Raw genomic sequence first — 10577 nt, forward strand, 5'->3', positions numbered from 1 at the left:
CCCAAGATGGGCTCAGCACTGGCAGCATGGAGTCTGCTTGTGATTCTCTCTCTCTCTCTTTCTCTCTGCCCCTTTCTCTCTCACATTCTCTGTTTCTCTGAAAAAATAAAAAAATAAAACTTGGGACACCTGGGTGGCTCAATCAGTTAAGTGTCCAGCTTTGGCTCAGGTCATGATCTGAATTTGGTGAATTTAAGCACCACATCAGGTTTTCTGTTGTCAGCATGGAGCCCACTTAGGATCCTCTGTCCCCCTCTCTTTCTGCCCCTCCTCCACTCACATGTGATCTCTCTCTCTCTCTATCTCAAAAATAAACATTAAAAACATTTTTTAAGTAAATAAAAATAAATAATAAAACTTAAAAAATTTAAAAAAACAAAATCAAAATCAAAATCAAACAAACAAAAAACCTTGTGCATCAAAGGCTATCAACAGACTGAAAAGGCAACCCACAGAATGGGATAAAATATTTGCAAATCATATATCTGATAAGTGATGGATATCCAGAATATATAAAGAACTCTTACAACTCAACAACAACAACAACAAAAAACAACCAATTAAAAAATGAGCAAAGGTCTTGAACAGACAATTCTCCAAAGAAGATAAATGGCCAATAAGCTTAAGAACAGGTGCTCAGCATCACTAGTCATTGGAATATGTAAATCAAAAACGCAATAAAATACCACTTTACCCACATTAGGATGGCTATTATAAAAACAAAACAAAACAAAACAGAAAATGAATATTGGTGAGGATATGGAGAAAATGGAACACCTGTACATTGCTGGTGAGAATGTAAATGATGCAGCCATTGTGGAAAAGTGTTTGGCAGGTAATTCCTCAAAAAATTAAACATAGAATTACCATATGATCCAGCATATATGCTTCTGGATATATACCCAAAAGAAGTGAAAGCAGGGGCTTAAACAGATATTTGTATACCTGCGTTCAGAACATTATTCATAATACCAAAAAAGTGAAAGCAACCTAAGTGTCCATCAACAGATAAAAAACATGTAGTACATCCACATAATGGAATAGTCATCAGCCTTTAAAAGGAAGGAAATTTTGACACACATCACAACATGGATGAATCTTGAAGAACAATACTATGTGAAAAAAAGCCATTCACCGAAGGACAAATATTGTATGATTCTACCTATATAAGATATCAAGAATAGGCCCATTCATACAAACAGGAAATAGAAGTGTAGATGCAAGAGGCTAGGGGAGAAGAGAACCAACACTTAGTATTTAATGGGTACAATGCTTTGGTTGGGAAAGATAAAAAAAAGTTATGGAGCTGGATGATGGTGATGGTTGCAGAACAGTTTTAGATGTATTTAATGCTATAAAACTGTACACTTTAAAATCATTAAGCTGAGCCTGGGTGTCTCAGTCAGTTAAGCGTGCAACTCTTGATTTCAACTCAGGTCATGATTTCACGATTTGTGAGTTTGAGCCCTGCATTGGGCTCCTTGATGATGGTGGGGAGCTTGCTTGGGATTCTTTTTCTCTCCCTCTCTCTCTGCCCCTCCCCTGCTCATGCTCTCTCTCTCTCAAAAAATAAATGCACTTAATAAATAAATAAATAAATAAATAAATAAATATTTTTTTTAAAGTTTATTTATTTTTGAGACAGAGAGAGACAGAGCATGAATGGGGGAGGGTCAGAGAGAGAAAGGGAGACACAGAATCTGAAACAGGCTCCAGGCTCTGAGCTGTCAGCACAGAGCCCAACGCGGGGCTTGAACTCACGAACCGCGAGATCATGACCTGACCCAAAGTCAGACCCTTAACCGACTGAGCCACCCAGGCACCCCAATAAATAAAAATTTTAAAATGAGGAGCACCTGGCTGGCTCAGTCAGTGTACCACTGCAACTGTTGAACTTGGGAGTTGTGAGCTCAAGCCCCACATTGGGTGTAGAGATTACTAAAAAATACAATCTTTTTAAAAAATCTGTAAAATGATAAATTTATGTTATGTATATTTTACCACCACCACCACCACAACAACAAGGTATACAACTTTTGCATTTTGTACATGAGAAAAATTAAGCTCTATCAAAAGTAAGTGACTTTACACAGCTGGGAAGTAAAAATGGTATTTAAAATTTTTTTTTTCAACATTTTTTATTTATTTTTGGGACAGAGAGAGACAGAGCATGAACGGGGGAGGGAGAGAGAGAGAGGGAGACACAGAATCGGAAACAGGCTCCAGGCTCCGAGCCATCAGCCCAGAGCCTGACGCGGGGCTCGAACTCACGGACCGCGAGATCGTGACCTGGCTGAAGTCGGACGCTTAACCGACTGCGCCACCCAGGCGCCCCTAAAAATGGTATTTAAATTCGAAGATTGGGCATCTGGGTAGCTCAGTTGTTTGACCATCTGACTCTTGATTTCAGCTCAGGTCCTGACCCCAGAGTCCTGGGATTGAGCCCTGCGTCAGGCTCTGCACATGTGAAGCCTGCTCAAGCATCTCTCTCTCTCTCTCTCCCCCTCTGCCCCTCTCCCCCGCTTGCTCTCTCTCTAAAATAAATAAATAAATAAATAAATAAATTCAAGACTTTTTATTTATTTATTTTTTTTTTTAATTTTTTTTTTTCAACGTTTTTTATTTATTTTTGGGACAGAGAGAGACAGAGCATGAATGGGGGAGGGGCAGAGAGAGAGGGAGACACAGAATCGGAAACAGGCTCCAGGCTCCGAGCCATCAGCCCAGAGCCTGATGCGGGGCTCGAACTCACGGACCGCGAGATCGTGACCTGGCTGAAGTTGGACGCTTAACCGACTGCGCCACCCAGGCGCCCCAATTCAAGACTTTTTAACATCAACACTTATATTCTTTCCACTAAATCTTTGTTTGTTTTGTTTTTAAGGTAAAATTTAGGTATAATAAATATAGGTATATTAAATATAATAAATATAATAAATTTAGGAATAAACGCATAGATCTAAAGTGTACAATTTAACAAATTTTGGTTTTTTTAATTTTTTTTTAATGTTTATTCATTTTTTTGAAAGACAGAGAGACAGCAAGCTGAGGAGGGGCAGAGAGAGAGACACACACACAGAGAATCCGGAGCAGGTTCAAGGCTCTGAGCTGTTAGCACAGAGCCTGATGCAGGGCTCAAACTCACGAACTCTGAGATCATGACCTGAGCCGAAGTCCGCAGCTTAACCAACTGAGCCACGCAGGTGCCCCAATTTAATGAATTTTGATAAATTCATATACCTGTGTAACCACCACCCCAATCAAGATAAAGCACATTTCCCCTAGAGAGTGCCCTCATGCCCCCTTCCACTCAACTCCTATCCCCTTTAGACAACCATTATTTTGATTTCTATCACCATGGATTAGCTTTATCTTTGTTTTTCAATGTCTTATAAATGGAATTATTCAGATACACTCTTTTGTGTCTCACGCTTTGGCTCAACACCATGTTTTGTTGTTTTTTTTTTTATGTTTATTTTTTGAGAGAGACAGAGAGTAAGAGCAGGAGAGGAAGAGAAAGAGAAGGGGACAGAGGATCTGAAGCAGGCTCTGTGCTGACAGCAGAGAGCCTGATGCGGGGCTCAAATTGACAAACTGTGAGATCATGACCAGAGCCAAAGGCAGACACTCAAATGGCTGAGCCACCCAGGCACCCCTCAACACAATGGTTTTGATGTTCATCTACACTGTTGCTTACGTCAGTAATTCACTCTTCTATTGCTGAATTACATTCCATTTGTGAGAATGCCACAATTTGTTTATTCTTTCTATTATTGATGAACATTTCAATTGTTTCCAGTTGTTGACTCTTACAAATAAAACTACTATGAACACTTTTTCACACGTCTTTGTGTGGGCATATTTTCATTTCTCATCTCATGTGATTTACTTCAGTCAATGAGACAGTAAAAAACTTCATTCAACCAATTGAACAATTGCTTATGTGGTTTCTCTTCTTCTCTTTTTATTTTATTTTATTTTTTTTAATTTTTTTAACGTTTATTTATTTATTTTTGAGACAGAGAGAGAGCAAGCATGAACGGGGGAGGGTCAGAGAGAGAGGGAGACACAGAATCCGAAACAGGCTCCAGGCTCTGAGCTGTCAGCACAGAGCCCGACGCGGGGCTCAAACTCATGGACTGCGAGATCATGACCTGAGCCGAAGTCGGCCGCTTAACCGACTGAGCCACCCAGGCGCCCCTCTCTTCTTCTCTTTAACATTGACACTACCATGACAACAAACACAGCTAGCCTGCTGGGAGATGAGAGACCGTGTGGAGTGGAGCCAAGTCCATTCTAGACTAACCAACCCCCAGCAAACCCAGCAAGTATTTATGGATTCATGAACAAGTTCAGGTGAGATTAGCCTTGCCCAGCCCAGGTCGAAGAACTGCCCAGGTGGCCAACAGAGTCATAACAAATAAACGGTGGTTCCTTTAAACCACTGAGTTTTGGAAAGGTTTATTAAATAGAATTCTTGTGGTAATAGCTAATTTACACACATTTGTACCAGTTTTCTACTGCTGCATAATAAATTGTGTGGACTAAACACAAATTTAATATCTCATAGTTTCTGTAGGTCAGAAATCTGGGCATGGGTTAGCTGGGTCCTCTGTTCTGTTCTTATCAAGCTGAAATCAAGGTATCATCTAGAACTTCAATCTCATCTTTGGCTTGGAATCCTCTTCCAAACTCATTGGTTATTGGCTGAATTTCAATTCCTTTGTCATAGGACTGAGGCCCTTGGTTTGTAGAGGCCATCCACCATTTCCTACCACATGGCTCTCTCTAAGACCTGGCAGTTTTCTTCTTCAAGGTCAACAGATGAGCATCTGATGTTTCAAATCTCTGTGACTTCTTCTATCTGTGACATCTAGGCCCCTTCATAAAAAGTCAAGCTGATTAATCAGGCCCACCCAAGGCTATCTCCCTTTTGATTACCTTAAAGTCAACTGATTAGGGACCTCATTATATCTCTAAAATGTCCTTACTGCTGCTGTATAAAATAACTTAATCACAAAACTATATCCTATCGTATTACAGGTCCCACCTATAACTTAAGGGGATGGGATCTTATAGAGTGTGTACACCAGGGGATGGAAATCTTGTGAGCCAATTTAGAACCCAAGATATATAAATCATTTTTAAAGGTAAAAAAATCTATTTATTAAGCAATTAAAATAAATATTAAGCAATGAAATAGATTCATGTATTATATAATAATATAACTTACATAATAATTTATGTTATTATTTTCTTAAGTTTATTTATTTAAGTAATCTCTACACTGAAAGGGGAGCTCAAACTCATGACCCTGAGATCAGGAGTTGCATGCTCCTCTGATGGAGGCATCCAGGCACCTCAATAATTTATAATTTATAATAGGTTATAATATATAATAAGAGATTATAATATATAACATATATCATTATATAATAGTAAAAATAAAATCATAATATGGTATATATTATAATCATAATGTTATAGAGCATATTGTATAATTGTAATTATATATCATATAATGTTATACATTATAATATATAGTATATAATATATGTGAATATACGAATCTGTTTCATTGCTTAACATTTATTTTCATTGCTTAATAAATAGATTTCTTTACGTTTAAAAATTATTTGTATACTTGAGGTCTAAGTTGGCTCTCAAGTTTTCCATCCTCCTGTTTACACACTCTATAGTATCAATTAAGTTATAGGTGGGACCCATAAATATGATGGGATATAGTTTTGTAATTAAGTTATTTTATACAGCAGGGGCGCCTGGGTGGCTCAGTCGGTTAAGCGTCTGACTTCAGCTCAGGTCATGATCTCGTGGTTCATGAGTTCAAGCCCCACATCGGGCTCTGTGCTGTCAGCTCAGAGCCTGGAGCCTGTTTTGGATTCTGTGTCTCCCTCTCTCTCTGCTCTTCCCCCGCTTGTGCTCTGTCTCTCTCTGTCTCTCAAAAATAAATAGAAACTTCAAAAAAAAATTTTTTTAAGTTATTTTATACAGCAGCAGTAAGGAGATTTATATGCCATAATATAATATAAATATATACCATTATATGGTATATTACATTATATGTCTTATATATTATAATATATAAGAGCATATAATGTATACCATTATATATAATGGTTTGTGTATATAATGTGTACTATGTAATATACCATACTAACTTTCAAATAAGCAGCTCTTAGAAGGTTAATATCTTTGTCCATAAAATGTAATTAATTGTATTCAGTATTCAAGTAATTATATTCAACTCATCAAAGAAAGAAGACTTGATGTGGTTAGTGGAGTAAGGGAGCAAGGAAGTTACTTTTTAGGAGGTACATTCTCTTGTTGACCATTTTCACCAGTTTTTCCACCTTTTCAGGCTCATGGTTATCTTGCACTTAAATTGAGCTTAAAAATAAATTTATAACATGGAAAAACACTCCTAGAGTAAAATAAAGGCTACATACAAAAGTGCTTTGAAAAATGAAAATGACTTAACAATAGAGAACACACAGAGGGCTGCAGGAGGGAGGAGGACAGGTGGATGGGTTAAATGGGTGATGGGGATTAGGGAGGGCACTTCTTGTGATAAGCACTAGGTGTTATACGTTAAGTGTTGAATTACTAAATTCTATTCCTGAAACTAATATTACATTATATGTTAACTAACTGGAATTTAAATAAAAACTTGAAAAGTGCCTGGGTAGCTCAGTGGGTTAAGTGTCTGACTCTTGGTTTCGGCTCAGGTCATGACCTCACCATTTGTGAGTTTGAGCCTCGCATTGGGCTCTATGCTGCAGGTGCGGAGCCTGCTTGGGATTCTCTCTCTCATTCTGTCTCTGCCTTTCCCACCCTCAAAATAAATAAATAAACTTAAAAAAATTTTTTTAAATATGGAGTGCCTGGGTGGCTCAGTAGGTTGAGTGTCAGACTCTTGATTTCAGCTCAGGTCATGATCTCACAGTTCATAAGTTCGAGCCCTGCATTTGAGCTCTGTGCTGACAGTGCAGAGCCTGCTTGGGGTTCTCTCTCTTTCTCTCTCTCTCTCTTTTTCTCTCTCTCTCTCTCTCTCTCCTCCCCCCATGATCTCTCTTTCAAAGTAAATAAATATGCTTTAAGAAAAAAATAAGTAAATACATACATACATACACACATACATACTGGGGAAAAAAAAGAAAAATGTAGATGACATATACAAACAACTACTGCAGGATCCTAAAAGATACCTCATTTTTCTCACTTGGTATCCATATGCAAAAGAAAAAAAAAATTTGTGTTCATCTAAATCTGGAGCACAATTCAAATTTTTTCAAATGATATTCTCTGAGTAAATCTATTGTGCCAAGTAAAGTGGCGTCTTTGCCCAAAACTACAGCATTGAAAAATTATGGTATAAAAATAGATTATATTTTTACTATTTTTTAAGTGAAAAACTTGTCATACTGAAGAAAAAGTAGAACAGTTTTTATGGCAAACGCTCACTAAGTGAATGATCATTACATGAGGTAAATCCGTACTCCTTCCTTAACTCCAGAGCTAAAGTCCTTATTGGCAATTTGCTGACTGATGTGTCTCATGTCCAATCAATATGACAGTTGAGCTGCCCTAGTGTAAACAACTGTGTGTCTGACGAAGGCTGTAGATATATCATCTAATTTAAATCTCATTACTAGATACTGAGGGAGAAAGTGATGTTTGAAAGGTGAAGTAACTTGCTCAAGGTCATACGGCTAGGAATTAACAGAGTTGGTATTTGAATCCAAGTTTGTTCAAGTCCAAAGCCTGTTCTCTTAGCTGCTTCCTCTGCCAGTCAAAGCCTGGCATTTGGTATATGAGGGGAAAAACGTTCTTGGAGTACAAGACCAGCTTTCATTCAAGTCCAGCCTCTGCCACTTCAGAGCTGTTCAGGGTTATGCAAGATTCATCACTTCAATAGGCTATTTTATTACTATAAAATAGGGATAGTAATTCCTACCTCTTATAGTTTTGTTTGTTTGTTGTTTGTTTGAATTCAAGAGACTATGTTTGTGAAAATATATTTAGCAGCTTTTAGTAAATTATAAGTGCATCTCCCATAAATGATAGGAGCATCTAGGCCTAACACTCACTGTCTCTTACCCCTCTCCCCACTGCCACCCATAAACCTCTCCTTTTGCTTTTCTTCAGGGTTATGGCACCACCAATCATTCTGTCTGGGAAACCAAATCATCTTTTTAAAAATTTTTTTCTTAATTTTCAAATTTTATTTGAGATAGAGAGAGTGAGCAAGCAGGGGACAGGGCCAGAGGGAAAGAAAGAGAATCTCAAGCAGGTTCCACGCTCAGCATAGAGCCCGACGTTGGGTTCAAACCATGACCCTGGGACCATGACCCTGGTGGAAATCAAGAGTGGGACACAATTGACTGAGCCACCCAGGTGCCCCTATATCATCTTTAATTCTTCTTTGTCTTTCCTTTTAGCCCTATCACCACCCAAACCCTCAAAATCAAATCAATTATCAAGACCAATTGATTCCACTTTGGCAATATTTATCTTATTCGTCCATTTTGCTGTAAGATCCTCACCAATTGTTGTTGGAACTATTTTACTTTTTAAATTACTTATGTAAAAATTATGAACAATAAAACCTAATCCTAATGTGAATTTTTTATTAAAAAAATTTTTTTAATGCTTATTTTATTTTTGAGGGAGAGAGACAGACAGAGTGTGAGTGTGGTAGGGTCAGAGAGAGAGGGAGACTCAGAATCCAAAGCAGTCTCCAGGCTCTGAGCTGTCAGTGCAGAACCTGACGCAAGGCTTGAATTCACAAACTGCGAGATCACGACCTGAGCCAAAGTCTAATGCTTAACCCACTAAGCCACCCAGGCTGATGTGAATTTTTTAAAAGACAAAGTAAAAAGAAAAAAAGGACATAAAAGGTCATATAGTGAAAAGTAAGCCTCCCTTCCGTGATTGTCTTCCAGCAACCTAATTCTCCACCTCAGAGGCAGCCACTGTTACAAGTTTCTTTTTTTTTCCCTTTATTTCTTTAAAGCTAATTTAGGGGCGCCTGGGTGGCTCAGTCGGTTGGGCGGCCTACCGGCTCGGGTCATGATCTCGCGGTCTGTGAGTTCGAGCCCCGCGTCGGGCTCTGTGCTGACAGCTCGGGGCCTGGAGCCTGTTTCAGATTCTTTTTCTCCCTCTCTCTGACCCTCCCCTGTTCATGCTCTGTCTCTCTCTGTCTCAAAAATAAATAAACGTTAAAAAAAATTTTTTTTTAAAGCTAATTTATTTATTTTGAGAGAAACAGGGAGAGCATGAGCAGGGGAGGGGCAGAGAAAGAGGGAGAATCTCAAGGAGTTCTGTGCCACCAGTACAAAGCCCATGCAAGGCTCAAACTCACAAAAACGTGAGACCATAACCTGAGCTGAAATCAACAGACGGATGCTTAACCAACTGAGTCACCCAGGCACCCCTTTCTTTATTTTTAAATTTTTATTAAACACAATTGTTTGTTCAAACTTCACTTACTCTACTTTATTATATATATTATATATATACATATATATATATATATGTATATATATTTGAGTATAGTTGACACTCAATGTGACATTAGTTTCAGGTGTACAACATAGTGATCCAACAAGTTTATGTAAGTTTCTTGTATACGTTTTCAGAGGCTGCCTATCCACAAGCCCCCCCCCCCCAAACACACACACATTTTTCATAGATGACAGCAAACTGTGTATATTGTTCTCAACCTTGTTTTTTCATTAACAACATATTTTAGAGATAATTACGTACTAAGCCCATAAAACTGATCAATTCTTTTCAATGGCTTCATACTATGCCATTATATGGATAGCTTAATTTATTTAACCATCCTCTATGGGCACTTAGAGTCTTTCCATTCCCTGTATATGTAATTTTAAACAAATTTGCATATGTTTGTAGTATAAATTCCTAAAAGTGGAATTTCTGGGTCAACATACACATATATTTTATTTTATTTTATTTTAACCAACTTTCTTTCTTTCTTCCTTCCTTCTTCTCTCCCTTTCTTCATTTCTCCCTTCCTTCCTTCCTTCTATGTATCTCTACACCCAACATGGCACTTAAACTCACAACCTCAAGATCAAGAGTTGCATACTCTACCAACTGAGCCAGCCAGGTGCCCCATACACATATATTTTAAATATGAATAGATATTAATGTTTTATAAAAGTCTGTTCCTTCAGAAGCTATGTGTCAAAGTGACTGTTTCTTTGTACCTTTTCTCTGTACCAACTAAGCATCTTTACTAGACTTCTTAAACATTGTGGATTAATTAGATGAAAAATGGTACCTTGTAGTGCTTTTTCCTTTTTTTAAAGTTAATTTATTTATTTATTTTGGGCAGGGTAGGGGGGCGGCAGAGAGAGAGAGAATCCCAGGCAGGCTTTGCATGCACAGAGCTCGATGCAGGGCTGGAACCGTGAACCGTGAGATCATAACCTGAGCTGAAGTCCAAGGTTTAACCAATTGAATCACTTAGGTGCCCCAAGTGTCTTGACACTTGATTTCAGTTCAGTTCACAATTGCCTGGTTCTTGGGTT

This window comes from Panthera pardus, unplaced genomic scaffold, assembly GCF_024362965.1.
Source record: "Panthera pardus isolate Hobbes unplaced genomic scaffold, ASM2436296v1 HiC_scaffold_11, whole genome shotgun sequence".
NCBI lineage: Eukaryota > Metazoa > Chordata > Mammalia > Carnivora > Felidae > Panthera > Panthera pardus.